Source organism: Protomyctophum parallelum (genome assembly GCF_964188405.1).
Source record: "Protomyctophum parallelum genome assembly, chromosome: 1".
Taxonomy (NCBI): domain Eukaryota; kingdom Metazoa; phylum Chordata; class Actinopteri; order Myctophiformes; family Myctophidae; genus Protomyctophum; species Protomyctophum parallelum.
Genome location: NC_139697.1, coordinates 42,244,162 through 42,262,007, shown reverse-complemented (window position 1 = coordinate 42,262,007; position 17,846 = coordinate 42,244,162). Strand labels below are relative to the sequence as shown.

General features: G+C 42.8%; 1 protein-coding gene across 2 annotated transcripts in view; it reads right to left on the bottom strand.

Moving 5' to 3' along the window:
* The window catches only part of LOC310875887 (death-associated protein kinase 2-like), a 35,659-nt gene extending 25,360 nt beyond the window's left edge, over positions 1 to 10,299 (bottom strand). For both annotated transcript variants that reach the window (XM_083789313.1, XM_083789314.1), the window contains exon 1: positions 10,195 to 10,299. The gene's annotated coding sequence lies outside the window, so the exon portion shown is untranslated. The remainder of the gene's footprint in view (positions 1 to 10,194) is intronic.
* Between the last annotated feature and the right edge of the window lie 7,547 nt (positions 10,300 to 17,846).

The window sequence follows — 17,846 nt, the reverse complement described above, 5'->3', positions numbered from 1 at the left end:
TTCTAGAAATGTCAGTCGCTCTTCGATTTTTCAAAAATAGCAGACCTACAAGCTCGTATCGCGCCACTCAGTGGCGCGATATGAGCTTGTAGATCTGCTATTTTTCAATAGCTAAAGCATAACATGATGCTGACACCAAAATGGGTGCCCGTTCAGAATGGGTTAAAGTATTCCACAGTGACAACTAAAGTATCTGTAATGTTTATGTTGTACTATTACTATGCCTGAGTGCAGTGCATTCTACCAACTTGCGATACTGGACTTGTCACTCTTCGCCTAGCACTTCGCCAATTGAAGTCTATGTAGAAGAGCCGCCATCGAACTGGCCCCATGAAGCGAACGGAGTTCGTACTCTGTTGTATTTCAATGGCTCTGCCACTGTTGTACTATTTAACACCAAACTAATTGGTTAAAATTGTATTGTTTTATTCATTACATAAGTTCTGAATTGCAATAACTAATAACTTAATAACTTTTTTTTTTTTTTAAAGGCATTAAGCAGCTCCTGCCTCTATAACGTTGCCTGGCAGAGCGTTCCAAAACCTCAGGGCATTAGAGCTAAAAGTCGTCTCACCACTTCTCCTCTTTTGGCACAATCTAATAAATCTACTATAGCTACAGCTGTATAAGTGTTCTCCTGAACGCGCTCACCTCAGTATATTGCTGCAAAGCCTTTTACGGTTTTAAAAAGCTGAACAAGAACCGTCAAACCCATGTATACTAAAAAGGAAATGTTCTGACTGCATAAACACGTACTTAAGATGTTTTATTTTTTTTTAAACACATACACATCACCCACGCTAATCATGTAAGTAACCGCCTAAAACGGAGACATTTGAAAACACTGTTGACCCCATTTTCTTTATTGAAACTGCATCACTGGACAGTGTGGACGTCATTTTAAAACTCGTTTTTTTTTTCAGTAAGAACGTGCAGCACCTTCAGGCCCCTTAAGCACTAGGACAATGGTCAAACTGCTTTCATCTTAATTATTCTGTTTTTAATCTTCTTGTTGTGTATACTGTATATATGTTTACCATTATTATTATTATTAAGGCTGTCCCAATCCGATCACATGATTGGAAATCGGGGGCAGATCGTGTCATTTTCAAATGATCGGATGGTGAGCAAAAACAAACGTGATTGGGACATCCCTAGTATCAATATTATATCCATATCATTATATTAGACTGGATATCGTCTGTGATTTTGGATATTGTACTATTGTGATAGGTGTTCTAATATCGGATCGGGACAAATCGGTATCAGCAGATACTCAAAATCAAAATAATGATCGGAATCGGATCGGGAGCAAATAAACGTGATAAGGACATCCTTCATTATTATTACTACTACTACTAAATGCTTCTACAATGTCTGATAAACCAAACCATTTTTTCTTTGACTCTCATGTAACTGTACACACAATGGAACGATAAAGATCAATATACAGTAAATGCTCAGCGACAGGAAACCATGATGTAAGATTCTAAACAGAAGCCATGTTTGAAGTGGTAGAGCGACTGCATCATGCAGTCCTGTCCTGGTATACTGCACGAGTACTTCCTCATTTCTATGACGCTAGTACCTGTCCTGCACTTCTACACTCTTTTGTACTCCTCTATAAATTTACACACAGCAAGATTTTATAATAATGGGGCGGCCAGAGGATATTATAGGTGAAGCAATGCAGCAAACAAAAGAGCTGATTAAAATTGGCAATGGCACCGGACGAATGGTTTGGATAATGTCTAGGGACGAAACGTAATATAGTAGCCGCATTCTTGCCACATATCAACCATGGACCAACATGTCCAACACGACCAGTTTGTTTTCACCGGTCGACAACATCCAGATCACTATCAAATCCTTGCTGTCTGGCAGAAACCTCCTATCTCCATATTTTAACTTCTTGTGTTTTTCATAAATGAACCCATTCTGACCTGAGATCAGATTCATACGAGGTTTCCACTGGACACACACTGGTCTGATTAACCCATTCTGACCTGAGATCAGATTCTAAAAATGTCAGTCGTTCTTCGATTATTCAAAAATAGCAGACCTACAAGCTCGTATGAGCTTGTAGATCTGCTATTTTTCAATAGCTAAAGCATAACATGATGATAACACCAAAATGGGTGCCCGTTCAGAATGGGTTAATGCCCTACTTGATCATAGTGTCACACAAAATCAGCTACTTTTGCTACTTTTGAATTTGAGTCCTGAAAAGTAGGCCTATCCTTTTGGACATATGAGGTTTCCACCCGACAGAGACCAAATATATTAGAAAATGATCGGGTGGTCGGGTGGCCCTGATCGTCTGTGAGCAATACGGTCGTATCTTTAAACCCCACACGGTCGGGTCTGGGGACCAGTAGGGGACAAATGGTCTGTAACTCTGAGAGCAAAATGAACTCAAATATAATAGTGGTTCCCTTGAAGACACAAAGAGTCTCCTTTGTGTCTCCATAGGGAACCACTGCTGGTCATCAAATTATTGGTTTAGGAATATGACAAACTAAGAAATATTATCAATATAATTATCAATTTGGGGGATTTAAGCCCTATTTCAAATATAAGTGAATATAGCTGATCTACAAGCTCAGAATGTGGTGTGAGCTTGTAGATCGGCTATATACTGTACTTGTACTGTACTTGTACTTGCAGTATACAAGTTTTTGTATTACATTTCTGACCATTTTGAAAATCTACTTCATGATACATGATTCAAGTACTTTTGAATACTTGAGTGTTTACTTGAGTATACTTATGTGCACCACTGAACGCTAACTGAGGATTTCACAGTGTAGATTCAAGACACAAGGATTAAAAAAGATCCTATCAAATGGTGGTGGCCTAATGCATGTCAAACTGGGGGTTGTTGAAATGAAAAAAAAAAAAAAAGTTGAGAATCAACGGCACAACACAGGATAATCTGGTCATATAATCACCCCCGATCAGGCTCGGAACGTGAAAGCCCCTCCCTTCCTGACCCCAAGACGTCCCTGATTTATCCTGTGTTGTTGTTAGCGGAGGTTGCTGGGTTTTAGTCCACAGTTGTTGGAGTGAACCAACCATCCAGCCTGCGGTGTGTGTGACAGACAGGGCAAATGAGGATGTTGATGTGAGTCAACACTGCTGTGGCCACAAGACTCCGCCGACTGTGACAATGCACTGTTGTGTTGTGTTATGCTGTGTTATGCTGTGCTCTGGCCTGTCACAATTGGTTCATAATCGCCTAATCGCAATTATTTGCGATAATTGCAATTGTTTCGTAATATAATCGTCATTTTTGTATGTTTGAAAACTTGAAATGGGACATTCTGCACAATGAGTACTTTTACTTTTGGTAGGCTATAAGTACATTTTGATGCCAATACTTTTGAACTTTTACTAAAGTATTTTTTTTATTTTACTATTTACTAGAATTTCTATATTGTAGTATTTTTTTTAAGTAAAACATTTGAGTACTTTTTGAGTACCACCACTGCCAGTAGCACAGAACCACGGCACCCAGTCAGCTGCTCATTAGATTAGACTTTCACATTGTGCCCAGTCTAACAAGACATTTCTGACCACAGTGATCAACAGTTTTAACCACAAGTAACATGGAGGTTACTTTAGTAACCATGGTTCTTTAGGTAAGTGACAATATTTCACTCTATGGGAGGTTTTCCTTTCAAAACTGAGGTGCAGAACTTCATTTTAATGAACTCATCACAGGACAATGGGACATGAAGAATTATGTCCTGTGGGTTTAAGAGAGGTGCCGTCAGACGCCAAGACCCGGGGGCTTAAAAGGGGCGCCTACGTCACAGCCTCTCATTCGAACACTTTCCTTCTGCCAAGAGCAAGACAGAAGAGTGTTCAGTGAAATATTTCGCTCACTTAAAGTAACGTCCATGTTCTTTTAAGTTGTGTTCGCGAAATATTTCGCTCTATGGGACCTTATGAACTCCCGTATCCTGAACTAGCCAAGTGAGTCCCAGGACTTGAGGATAATTGAAGGGATAGTACCCCGGTAGCCCAGTCCCTACGGGGGAAAGGTGACAGTCCTTAGATTGTCAGCACCTTTCAAGAGTAGCTGTATAGGGCAGACGGGAGTGTGCCCTGGGCAGCTTGGGTTTTATAGAGGGAGCTGGCAGGAAGGGCGCTGCCTCATGTGCCACTGCCAAGCCTTGAGCTGTCGCTTGTAAGTGTAGGCGAAGTGTGTATGTGTGCTTGTGACATGGACCTATTTGGGGTCCATTAAGGTGCAGCGGGTCCTAAGACCGCATGCGCCAACGAGGGCGCTGCCACGTCTAAGTTGTTGTATGTGGCAAAGGTCGAAGAGGAGGACTAGCTTGCTGCCGTGCAGACATCCTGGATTGAGTCACCCTTGTGGACTGGAGTGCCCAGGATGCTGCCATACCTCTTGTGGAATGAGCCCTTAGCGTTTGCGGGGGCTCCACTCCCTGACTAGTGTAGGCCAGACGAATGGCCTGCACAATCCAGTTTGAGATAGTAACCTTTGTGACAGGCTTTCCCATGGTCCTGCCACCCCAGGATACGAACAGCTGCTATCCTGAAGGGGTCCGTTCTGTCCACGTAAGTGCGCAGAGCTCTCACTGGACAGAGGCAGTTCAGCCTCCTGTCTTCGTCGGAAGCGAAGGGAGGGTGGTGGAAAGCCTGCAAATCCACTGGCACACACACAGAGAAAGCGTTCTTTGATAAGAAGGCTGGGTTCGCTTTGATGGTGACCTTGGTTGACCTTTCGTCAAATCTCATGCACTCTGGAGAGGTCGAGAGCGAGTGTAGATTGCTGACCCTCTTAGCAGTCGTTAGTGTGACTAGGAGGGCTGTCTTTAGTGTTAGACACTACAGATCTGCTGTCTGCAGTGGTTCGAAGGGTACCATGGTTAAAGCCTTCAGAACCAGAGACATATCCCACGAACTGTTTTACCAGAGGATGTTTCCATACTGTCTGGTTGTTAATGCCCACATGGCAAGCTGAGATTGCTGCCAAGGGGGTCTTGACTGAGGAAAGGCCTAGACCTCTGTCTAGGAATTCCTGCAGGAACGTTAGGACGTCGACTACTGAAGCTTGAAATGGAACCACCTGGTCGGGCCGTTCTGAGCACCACTGCTCGAAGATATGCCACGCCGTTTCGTAGCGGTCATTGTTGACTGGGCTCTGGCCTTTTGAATTGTTGCAACAACTTTCGGGGGGAGGCCAGCCACAGTCAGCATCAGCCTCTCACGGGCCAGACCCACAGGTCTAGGTCCCTGGGGCAAGATCTCCCGTCCCGCCTGCGTGAGGAGATCTGCTCGTAGAGGGAGCTGCCATGGTTGGCTGTAGAGGAGGGGGGCTATCTCTGACCTCCAGACCCCCCAGGCTGGTGCTACTAAGACCATCGTCAGACCCCGAGTTTTCACTCTGTGAAAAGTGTAGAGGAGGGTCCTGGGCCATCAGTGTGCTAGACCATCTAGTCCCAACGTTGATGGTCCCCCCCATCGAGAAGAAGAGAGGACACTTCGTGTTCTGTTCTGAAGCGAACAGATCCGCCTTGGGTTGGGTGTCCCAAACCTGTCCCAGATATGGGTTTCCAACTTGCCACCTGGGGATGTAGAGACCAGTCTGCATAGCAGAGGGGTCCTCTGGACAGCAGTTCCGCTCCTGTGTTCAGAAGACCCGGGACATGGCATGCCGTTATGGATAGAAGACGAGCGTCGCACCACATGGTGAGTCTCTGAGCCAATTGATGCAAACGAGGGGACCTGAGTCCCCCTTGCTTGTTGATGTAGCACATAGCTGTCGTGTCCGTCCTGACCAGAACGTGACAACCTCGGATGCACGGTTCGAAGTCCCTCAGTGCGAGGAACACCATCAGCTCCAGATAGTTGATGTGGTAGGAATGCAATTGTTCTGTCCACATTGGCCTATTATAGGCCAATACGTGAAGCGTCAAAAAGTCAGACAGACCAACAGTTTCACACTCACAGGGGTCAAAAACACATTAAATGAAATAGCATAAAGCATTAATAGTTTAAATAGTATGTCACAGCGTGATGCGTTGTGAGCTTTGATCTGCTATCACCACTCTGTTTGAAAAACCTGCCCCCCACCTCAAATGATAACAGAAAACTTCTCTGCATCATGTTCAGTTGACAAAAGGGGTGAAATATTCACCTTTCTTGTGCATTTGGTTTATGTGGAAGGCTTAAAGTCCTGCATACTTGCACTTTCCCATGTGCTGTCAGTATCTATAAATGTCAACAAGTTTGTCCTAATATGAACCTTCTTCCCAACACCCCCCCCCCCACACACACACACACACACACACACACACACACACACACACACACACACACACACACACACACACACACACACACACATAAATTCAATGACCACCGCCTCCACAATAACAAAGAAACCCCTCCCTTTCCCTCTCAAATAAAGTGCAGAGAACAGAACAATGCAGTGTCCTCTGTGGAAATTGGGTGTTTATTATTCCACACCATAAAAACTTCATGTATTGACCAAAGTACAGTGAACCCCATTTCCAATTTAGTTTCTATTTAGGCTTTATAATTTGTGCCCCTTGTTCCAGTGAACTTTACAACCAATTCTTTGCGGAAGGTCTCATCCTTCTTCAGAATAACAATACAAACCCGCCCCTGTGCTGTGCCATAATGTGATGTTATAACCCGAGACCGGCAAGCTAACGAAGCACATGCACACGTTCAACTTCCTTCAACTGTGTGTGCATTGTGCAACTCATGCTGGTACATGTAGGCATCATCGTCTCCAACTCACATTCTCACACACAATGGATTTCATAAATGCATCAAATGTAAGAAATAGAAATGTTTCGAACATACTTTGTTGTGCACTCTGCACACTGCAATACAAGGTCACAATGCATCTATTTTGTTGCATGATATTGCTGTGGAAATAGGGTACAATGTTGTACAACTTATGCATGTACCCGGTACTCCAAAACTGTTACTTTTTAGGAAATAGAAAAACAAACCTGTGTTCCAATTGATCCAATGTAGTTATGAATTAGTCACAAGCTCTTGTCAATACTTTTCATTGTTTCAATATTTTTTAAACCGACACACACGATTAATGACTTTCACTTTCACTTCAAGAATAGAAAAAACATTGCCAATAATACAGTCTCACAACACATTGAGAGCTTGTAGATCACTATACTGTGTGACACTGTTGTATGATGGATATTGTAGATGTGCGAATATGTATTTGATGTACACCGCCCCCTTCCATGTACACCGCCCCCTTCCCCCACACACACATTGGATGGCAGGTACACCGGCACACATCCACTCAGAGACACATTAGCACATCATTGAACTCTATACATTGCATGCACTCAACAGCACCACACACTACATGACATCATACAGGGACCACAATGGAAACAAGCTAGGATTTATTTTTTTAAGTCTGGAATTATGGAGAATTTTTTTAGATACAATGGCTCTGCCCGACAGCAACGATAGGCCTATTGTACACACTGTGTGTACAGTATAGTTGTTGGGTGGTGGGGTGGGGTGGACCCTGAGGATTGTTTGGAATTTGACTGTGGTCCAGAGATTAAAAATGATTGAGAACCAATGGATTACACCATGATAAATTGCAGGTCTCTCCACTGTAATGCTTGCCGTCCAGTTGGGACACTAAACCCATTTGTCATTTTGAAAAGTGCCCACAATCTCCCTGAGCCCAATGCCATTCTGTACGTCTATCATGCATCACACCTCCCTGAGCCCAATGCCATTCTGTACGTCTATCATGCATCACACCGCATAAGCAGGCCGGCCTCCAGCATAGTAGGCTCACCAGTGCTGGAAGTGGTACTCACATTTTGTACTCAAGTAAAGTATCAATAAGTTATTGATACTTTTACTTGAGTACAAAATGTGAATATTGCGTTATTGACAATAACGCAATATAGAAATACTAAAAGTGAAATATTTACCTCTGAGATGTAATGGAGTAGAAGAATAAAGTATGTCGTTTATTGTTTCTACATATCGGTTTTGGTATGTTTTTGGTTAATTGCCCAGCCCCAGGCCTGTCAGTCTATTCATCCCCTCTGTCACCTGCCACACCCTCAAGATAAGAGCTGATCCCCTGCTGACCTCCGCAGAGCTGCCAACCTGCACACATTTTGTGTACCAACCACACAATTCTAGGCGTATAGACACCTAGAATTGCGTGGTTGGTACACAAAATGTGTGCAGGTTGGTAGCTCTGCCTCCCCACCACCCCACCCCAACCTTCGAACAAGTTTGTTGAGATTGGATGAAAAGTACATTCCACTGCAGTCTTCCAGTGTCTTGTCTTTTGCTGGATTTGCATTTGTTTCTTAAAGTACACTCGCAGCCTGAGGTCAATGATTGTATTACACATTTACACTCAAAGGACCGCAATGGAAATAAGCTCTTGAGCTCTCTTGTGTTTTAATCTTATGATAGATATACAAATAATTGTATATCTGGTCAATGTTATGGTCAATCAGTCTGTACTGGAGAAATGCCATAGCGTTCATCTGTATGGCTGAATGACTAATACAACTATTGAAATGCCTTAGTTTATGTCAACATTTCCTGGTTATAATGTTATCCAGTGTGTATTCAGTTCGCCCAGGGCTCTATCCTTGCCCACCTGCTTTTGTCCCTTTGGTCATCACTCTACACAAATCTCTTTGGCAATATTTTTGTCTACAAAGGTGAAACTGCTCCCACCTCTTCTCTGACATGTTTTGTAAATATTATTTCAAGTAGGATGCTGATGTATTTAACTGCAAATGCATCATCTTTAATAAATGTTGAATTTATTTACGGTCAACAGTTCAACATGCTTTTGCGAAGCAACGGAAAGCACACTGCAGCAGACGTCTTGTTAGTTCATTGCAATGAACTAATGCACTGTTTATTTAAGAATGAAACCCTATACTTTGTTGACCTAGGTTCAGTACTATGACGGCCCCCCTTCTCAGTCCACACAATGAAACAATGAAAAAAAGTCCCGTCGGGACCGTTTTGTGTTATCCTGTTGTCTGACTGTAGGCCATGTGCTGTTTACATTTTTGACTAATAAAGTATTCATCAATCAAGATTTGTGTCGGGGACAGGGACCCCCATATAAGATAATATTTTAGTTAGATTAGATTTAGTACTACATAATTACAGTATATAGGCTACTGGTGCAGTGTGAAACCTATGATCTGATTATTCTCTCAGTAAGTGCACTTCTAGCTATTGAAATCATTTAACTGTCCTTCACATGGGACAACCTGGAACCCCCTCCACAAGGACCCCTGGGGGTCCCCTGACCCCCTCACTGCTATAGACTCCTGTTTGTTAGTGACAGTTTGGCCCACAGACCCCCATCTGTGAAGATTGTTGTTGGAACTTGGAACCCATATACAAGTCTATAAACTCAATGTGTTAAAATGTTTCAAATATAGTCCAATCAAAAAGCTTAGTGCAGTTCTACCTAAAAAATAAAACTTAAAAACAAATGTTGATGCTATTTTAACTAATTTAGATGGGGACCCCCTGGACACCCGAACCCCACTTTGAGAACCACTACACTATGCACCTACACACCAAATAATTTTACTCCATAGTAGACTACTGTTGTGTAATAATATAATAGGCCTAGGCTATGTTTTATTAGCAAGGCTATAACTGAAAATGACAAACTGGAACTTCTATAGGCCTATAATATGATAAACTAGTAAAGCTAATTTTATTTGCATATAGGCTACGTTTGTCAAAATATTTCTCTAGGTCAGTGGGTCTCCATAATCTTCACCCAAACGAACGTAGGTCTAGCAAAAAATGAAAAGAAAAAAGAGCGCAACTAATGACGCTTCTTTTGCTCTGCAGTTTGCATTCAGAGATTTCTTTATTTTCCATTCTTTAGAGTAGCCAGCATGTCTGTCTCTGACAGTGATTTCCCTAAGGACAGTGCTATTTCTCGTTTTATAATGCCCGTAGCTTATAGGCTTCTCCATAAATGTAGGCTACACATTCAAAATATAAAGCGCTTGTTGTCAGAGTGAGAGAAACTAAAATAATGTCATGACATGAATCGAAAAAGACCTCCGACTGGCACACTAGCTACTATTTATTTTATATAGGTTATCACTTGCGGTATATGGATGACTACTGTACCTGTAGGCCTATCTTATGCAGTCTGCTCAGTCCGTCCGATGTATAAACTCCACGGTTGTAAACTGGTGTGTGGCTGTGTGACGTGAGTGACTGAGTCAGTCTGAGTGTGAGTAAAGGATAGAGAGTGCATGATGTTTTCAAACCGTCATCCCCAACCACAGCCACGAGGAATGCGGAACACGCGCACACTAAAGACCTCCTCCACAGTTAAAGCCGCACTCCGCAGTATACGGCAAAGTGTGTCGCCTCATCAAAAACCGAACAGATCAAAGCAGCTAACAACTGTTGCCGTTGGTCACCAGTCACGACACGAGTCACGACTATCTATCTGTTCTTTTTGATGCGCACTATGCATATATGAACTGATTGTTCGTAGCAATAACATAGGCCTACTCGTAGGCTACCCATTCATATTCATTTATGATTCATTCGTTTGTTCGTCCGTCCCTTTATCCATTCATTCATTTATTAAAAAGATTACGACCATGCAATCCACTTACCCATTTGAACTGTCAGCAGAATATGCTACGTTTAATATGCTACTCGTGCGCACGCCAATGTGCCTGTCCTGCATGCACGCATAATAATAATAATTGTAGCCTAATTAAGCAGTTGCAGTCTGGTGTAATGGTGCCAATTGCCATTAGCCTATAATACATCATACATGGCATAATCTGGCGAAGTTAGAAAGATGCACAGGCGTGCGTTGCAGAAGCTGCACGCCACATAGCCTCATATAATAATCAGGAACGCGAACGCATTATATGTGAATGTGACACACGTGCCATAGCCTATCGCTTCGCTCATCTTACCTGATCGAGGCTGTGTTGGAAATGCAAATGAGCGCGGTAGATGACTGCGGTAACTGCGAGGGGAAAGCCACCATTCGATCGTGACATTGGTGACAAATGACAATCCATTCACAGTTTCACACACAGCCGCACATGTCACCAGAGAACAATACACATGTAGCCTAACCTGCATGCAGTTAGGTGACTAATACTGACTATGATGAATTGAACAAGGTGGACCCTCTTGTAAACAAGTGTAATGCTTTATTGGGTGGTCCACTCACAGTTGACAGTTTTTATATTGAATTGTGCTTGAAATGTAGGCCTACTGTAATTCTGCAAACTGTTAATAAATACTTCAATCAATCAATCAATCAATCAGGTCTACAAATAAAGCAGACCTTGTTCTAATGTGGTAGGCCTAAGCTTATAGTATTAATTGTTGCTATGTGTAGCCTATAAAGGCTATATGCCCTATATATGTTCAGGACAGGAATGAATAATGAAGATACAGCTCGACTCACGAGAGTTTTGTTTTATCCACAGGTTATAATCAGGCTTCCATCCATGCCTGAGCTGGAAGCGGACATCCAAGCGGAACCTTCGTGCTCATTATGTTGTCCTGAGGCGCCATCTTGTGGTGTTATTGCGTGACTGCGGCTTAGATGTTGTAGGTCCATTCAAATCAGGCCTACAACATAACACAGACAATATTGGTTGACGATCTGACACATGGTCGATCATGGCAATACGATACGATTCAATGATTTAAATTTGATGCAGTAAGTAGTAACTATTTAGCAAATAAATTAAACCTGTGTGAAACATGTGGACAGTGCAGTTTTTTTAAGGGAAAATGTACGCTAACACTTGGCCTTTGTTCTCCAGGTGTTTTTTGAAGGAGTGTCCTGTCCAGTGTAACTCCAAGTTACATGGGGTGGGTATGGTTGGAGAGTTTGTGACCATCCCAAGTGATGCGCAGTTCTTTTTTCGTGTCTGTTTCCTCAGGTCATTTATACTAGTCAAGGTCATTTATACTTGTCAAGGTCATTTATATTGGTCAAGGTCATTGAGCGGCGAGCTATAGTGTGCGATTCTTCATCATTGAGGATTTGAAAAAAGGTGAAAATCGCAGAAAAGCGAAAGGCTATAATCCATGGTCACAGACCGCATACTGGTCAAGGCCATTTATACTGGTCAAGGTCATTTATACTGGTCAAGGTCATTTATACTGGTCAAGGTCATTTATACTTGTCAAGGTCATTTATACTGGTCAAGGTCATTTACTAGTCTTATGAAGGTCATTTATACTGCTCAAGGTCATTGATATTGGTCAAGGTCATTGAGCAGCGCGCTATAGTCCTTTTTCCAGACAGAAGGGATGGTTTTCTGTGCCATGCATGTGTTCAGCATCCCCACAAGCCAGGTCTTTGCGTTAGGTCCCAGGTGCTGTATCATTTCTGCCAGTATGTCATCAATCCCTGCTGCTTTTCCGGGTTTCAACTTTCCCATTGCAGTTTCGAGTTCTTCTAGGTCGAAGGGTTTGGTTTGAGGGCTGGCTGATTGTGGTTGGTCTGATACCACTGTGCGATGGTATTCTCCTGTGGGTCGGCGGCGGTGTTGGTTTACGACAGTTGTGATGCAACGGAGTTCGCTGTGACCGTTGTGAATTATGGGTGGCTCCCTGAGGTCCTTGATCCCCATGGGGTCCAACAGTGGTCATTGAAGCGTGCACACACACATGCATACATGCACCTACACACGCACAGGCGCACATGCGTATGCACACCTGGACCTGTAAATGAACAACAACACAAAAACGAAGTCACTGGTGTCGGACTTCTGGTTTACCGGAACGGGGTTCAACTCCCTGCAGTGCCCTGCTCAATGTGTTGTATTTACATGGTTCATTGGTCCATGGTCTCAGAGGTCATTGAGCGGCGCGCTATAGTGTGCGATTCTTCATCATTGTTGAGGATTAAAAAAAAAGGTGAAAATCAAGGAAAAGCGAAAGGCTATAGTCCATGGTCACAGACCGCATACTGGTCAAGGTCATTTATACTGGTGAAGATCATTTACTAGTCTTATGAAGGTCATTTATACTGGTCACGGTCATTTACTAGTCTCATGAAGGTAATTTATACTGGTCACAGTCATATACTGGTCACGGTCATTTATACTGGTGAAGGTCATTTATACTGGTCAAGGTCATTTGTACTTGTCAAGGTCATTTATACTGGTCAAGGTCATTTACTAGTCTTATTGAAGGTCATTTATACTGCTCAAGGTCATTGATATTGGTCAAGGTCATTAAGTGGCATGCTATAGTGCGCGATTCTTCATTGAAAAAAGGTGAAATTGCGGAAAAGTGAAAGGCTATAGTCCATGGTCACGGAGGGCATACTATAGTATGTTTTTCACGATTTCGGAGGATTTGAAAAAAAGGTGAAAATCACGGAAAAGCGAAAGGCTATATATAGTCCATAGTCTCGGAGGGCATACAAAAATGTGTGGTGTTATACAGGCCGTCCTGGAAATTTTGGGGCAGAGGTTCATGTTGGCATCCAGGGAGTGTGTGTGCAAAATTTGGCATCGACCGGGTTAATGGTGCTGGAGATTAGCTGTTAACAAACTGACGGACACACACACACACACACACACACACACACACTCTCACACACACACACACACACACACACACACACACACACACACACACACACACACACACACACACACACACACACACACACACACACACTAAGAGTGCAAAACATACTCTACAATGTCAATTGTGAAATTACTTTACTGTTGAAATGCAAAATTTACATTTCAACGAATGGACCTCGTAAAACAAAACAAAAACCAAGGCACTGTTGTGGTACTTCTGGTTTACCTGCAGTGCTCTGCTCAATTTGTTGTATTTACATGGTTCATTTTTATTTACTGCTCATTGTGTTGGCTTTTCATAGATGATAACCCCCAGGTTCTTTACTGTGTTTGCACTCCCTACAGTTAGGTTACCAAGTCTATTTATTTATTATTTCTGTTCACTAGAACTAGAACCAATTGATGAGATGCACACGGCTGCCATCTTGCCAACAAGGTGCTACCTAGTCAACGAGCACTTCCGAACTCCAACTGTTGTGAATTATCTGCTTGCTATCCAAATGGCTGCCTCTGGTGGACAAAACCCTTCACAACTCCCCTTCCACCACTGCACCAATCACCCACAGGTGTCTGCCATCAGCACTCTGGGTTGATTGCCATTGTCAGCTCAGGTGTGCTCCACTACAAACACTCACACTCACTCCACACACAGTTCACTCACACCGCTCTCCACTCCAGACCAGCCATGTGTCACTGATAAAATGTAAGCTCTTGTTTATTGATTGTATTATTTACTTACTATTGATATAGTATTATTATATTATATTTATTATTATATAATGTATTATTATTATTATATTTAGTATTGATATGCTCCATTTTTTTCTCCTGTTTTGTCAGAACCATGGTGTCTGGAAATGTGGAAAATAAATACACTGAATACCAACTGGAAACAAGTCAATGTCAAGTGTCTTTGATTTGAACATTTTTGGGTGGTCAGCAATTTCACTGAACAACAAACTTTAATATGGTCCTTCTATCCGGATGCTGACTGCCCAAATAAGACATTGACTTGATTGATACTACACTAAAAACATTGAAATTGCATTGAAAATATGCTGCAAGAGGAAAGTGGAGGAACAGTGCCCAAGACCTACCCTGGCAGGGATAGACAGAAACCACAGAGGTATGGGACGGCACAGCTCCCCGCACAAAAGGCCACACCGACCATGGAGTCCCTGGCCAACATGGCCGGAACTCTAAAAAGAGCAGAGATGGAGGGGAAGGAAGAAATGGAGGCCATGAGGAAGAAAATGGAGGAGCTATGCAGGCAAGGGAGAGAGAGGTCCAACCTGCTAGCTCACATTAGCACCTTGCTAATGAGTGGCAACCAACAAATGGAGGAGCCAGATGACCACCATCTTGGAGCAGTAGGGGGAGCACTTCCCACCGGTCTCCTCCTTGGAGCACAGGGAGGTGCACTGGAGTTGGGGGAAGGTGCTCCTTCCCTCAACTCCAAAGCAGAGGACTACCCCGACGAGGTGGTAGTGCATTCAAATGAATACCTTGAATCCCTCACTCATCAGATGAGCCCAACACGGCCTGAAGAGGGGGTTGAGACACCAGGAGGAGCCCTGCTACCCCTAGGAGACCAATACAGGCTCACTGGCCGGCAGGGGTCAGAAGCCCCACAGAGCAACAAGCCTCAGCATGTGGGGACATCCACACCGGAGGATAGACGGTTGGTCGTCAGGAAGGAGAAGTCTGTCAGAATTCAACACACATCAACTACTAATGAGGACAATTCTGCAGAGGAGCACTTCACCAACTACCAACTCTACGGCTCAATCCCAATTCCTCCCTTCGTCCTGGCCCTTAGCCCTTGCCCTTGCTTATGCGCGTTCACGTGAGGGGGAAGGGTTATCTCAATTGTCTTTGGAGCGAGGGGTAGGGATGAGGGCGAGGGGTAGAATCCCCTTCGTTTGAAGGGATATCGCGACCCGACTTAAAAGCAAGGGATATCCCACAATGCCATGCGAATGGAAATCAAAACGTAAACATTCAAGCATGTCAAACGTTCAAGCACCATCGGGAGAGTCGGGACTGGGAGCAGGAGGCGGAAGAAAGGCGCCACACAAATGTAAGCTATATCTTATTTTGTTGTTATTATGGGAAAATATGATAATAATAATCAATATTATTCATTATTATTGCAATCTCAAGCTAAGGTTAACCAACCTAACGTTCTATAACGATATGCTACGGTGTTGCATTCATACATAACGTTATAGCCTTGAAACATGACAGTCATAATACGACCATGAAATTAAAAACCATGGCTAACGTAACGTTACCCATTCATTTGGCTAGCTATACAGCTTTATTCATTATCAAAATGACTGGTGGAACAATCAGTCCGACCTCTCAGTGTCAACATCTGGCTTGGCTACTCGGTGCAGTGATAGTAGCCCTGTGGTATGGTTTTATGGGGTACCACTTGCATCAAACTAACGTTATGCTCCATATATCCTCTGGCATGCTTGCAGGGACCCCTGACCAAACAAGAGCTCTAATAAAGTACAGGAGTGAAAACGAGCTGAAGTTCGAGCGGTCGAAAAGTGCCGTCAAACCTCTTTGGGAGTGAGGAAAAGTTTATATATTTTATTTTTTAGAGGATACCCATTAGCTGACAGCACTGCTGGCATCTAGTGGCCATTATTCTTGGTTGATTTCGCTTGACCACATTGTTGGTTTTATTAGCTTGTCTATATAGGCCTACCATAAAAATGTTTATCATTTTGTCTAATACAGAAAACTCCTCGAAGAATTGGGGCTGGGCGGACAGCTCACATCCCAGCAGGCTGGCAAAAAATGGGAAAACCTCAAAAAGAAATACAGGGTAGGTAATGATATTTGTGTGTGTGTGTGTGTGTGTGTGTGTGTGTGTGTGTGTGTGTGTGTGTGTGTGTGTGTGTGTGTGTGTGTGTGTGTGTGTTCCCTATACATGTATGCTATTATACCTTTATAAAGTAAAGAAATAGTTAAAGTAACTACAATCACAATGTATTTCTTAAATACAGATACATTTATTTTAAATAAAAAATAAAATAAAACACTGGGCATGAAAACACCCTGGGTTTCAAATATTGTGAGGTTGCTTATTACAAAGCATTTTCACAACTTATTTTCTCTGGAAATTGTCTGTCTTTCAGGACATCAGAACTCCCAAAACGGGATCAGGGACAGATGGGGGCGAGGACACGGCGGCAACATGGCAATTTTACGGAGACATGCACGAGGTGCTTGGAGGCAGGCCCTATGTAGATCCTCCCTTGGTGGTTGCCTCATTTTCACCCGTGGTAATTTTCTGATTAATTGAAAATGGTGGACCCTGTTGTAAACAAGTCTAATGCAGAGGTTGTGTAAAAGCAGAACATACTGTAATTCCTTTCCTTTTTAATACTTTCTTTCAGGAGATGGAAGAGCCCTCGGCATCCAGCTCCAGCACGTCCGATGCCTCAGCCTCAGCCACAACCCCTACCCCTGAAATGCCCCCCCCAAATACACCTGGTCCTGCTCACACATCACACATCCACAAGAAGCAGAAGACCAGCAGTGGCACTGGTACTGCCATAGTGGAGTTCCTGAGGCAGGAGAGTGCAAAGGAACAAAAGCGATTCGAGGAGAGTGAGGCGAAGACAGACCGTTTTTTGGGCCTATTTGAAAAAATGTTGGATAAGCTGTGAGCAAATGTGATGTGAATCACATCACATTTGCTCACAGCTTATCCAACATCATATGATGTGATGTATGTTTTATTTTGTTTTGTTATTTTGTTGTTTGCTGCTATTTGTTTACAAATTTAACTCAGGGCGTTTTTTCTTTATTTATTATAAGGTCTATTTTTTTAATACTGTACTTATGTACATGTTTTTTTTTTAAATACTGTACAATGTACATGTTTTTTTTTTAAATACTGTACAATGTACAATGTACATTGGGATGGGTTCCCGCCCAGAATGGGTTAATAACTTAATATATTCATTAAATGAATGTTTAAGAAACCAATTGTTGTGATTGTATAGTTACTTTAACTATTTATTTACTTTATACACTACCTGCCTTTATCCAACCTTTCTTGTACCTGCAAGTTAATTCAAACATATTTATTCCTGTTTTCAAAGGTGGTATACCTTTGTCTCTTGAACTGGAAACGCACACAACACATTCATGTTTCCTGTTCAAATGTGA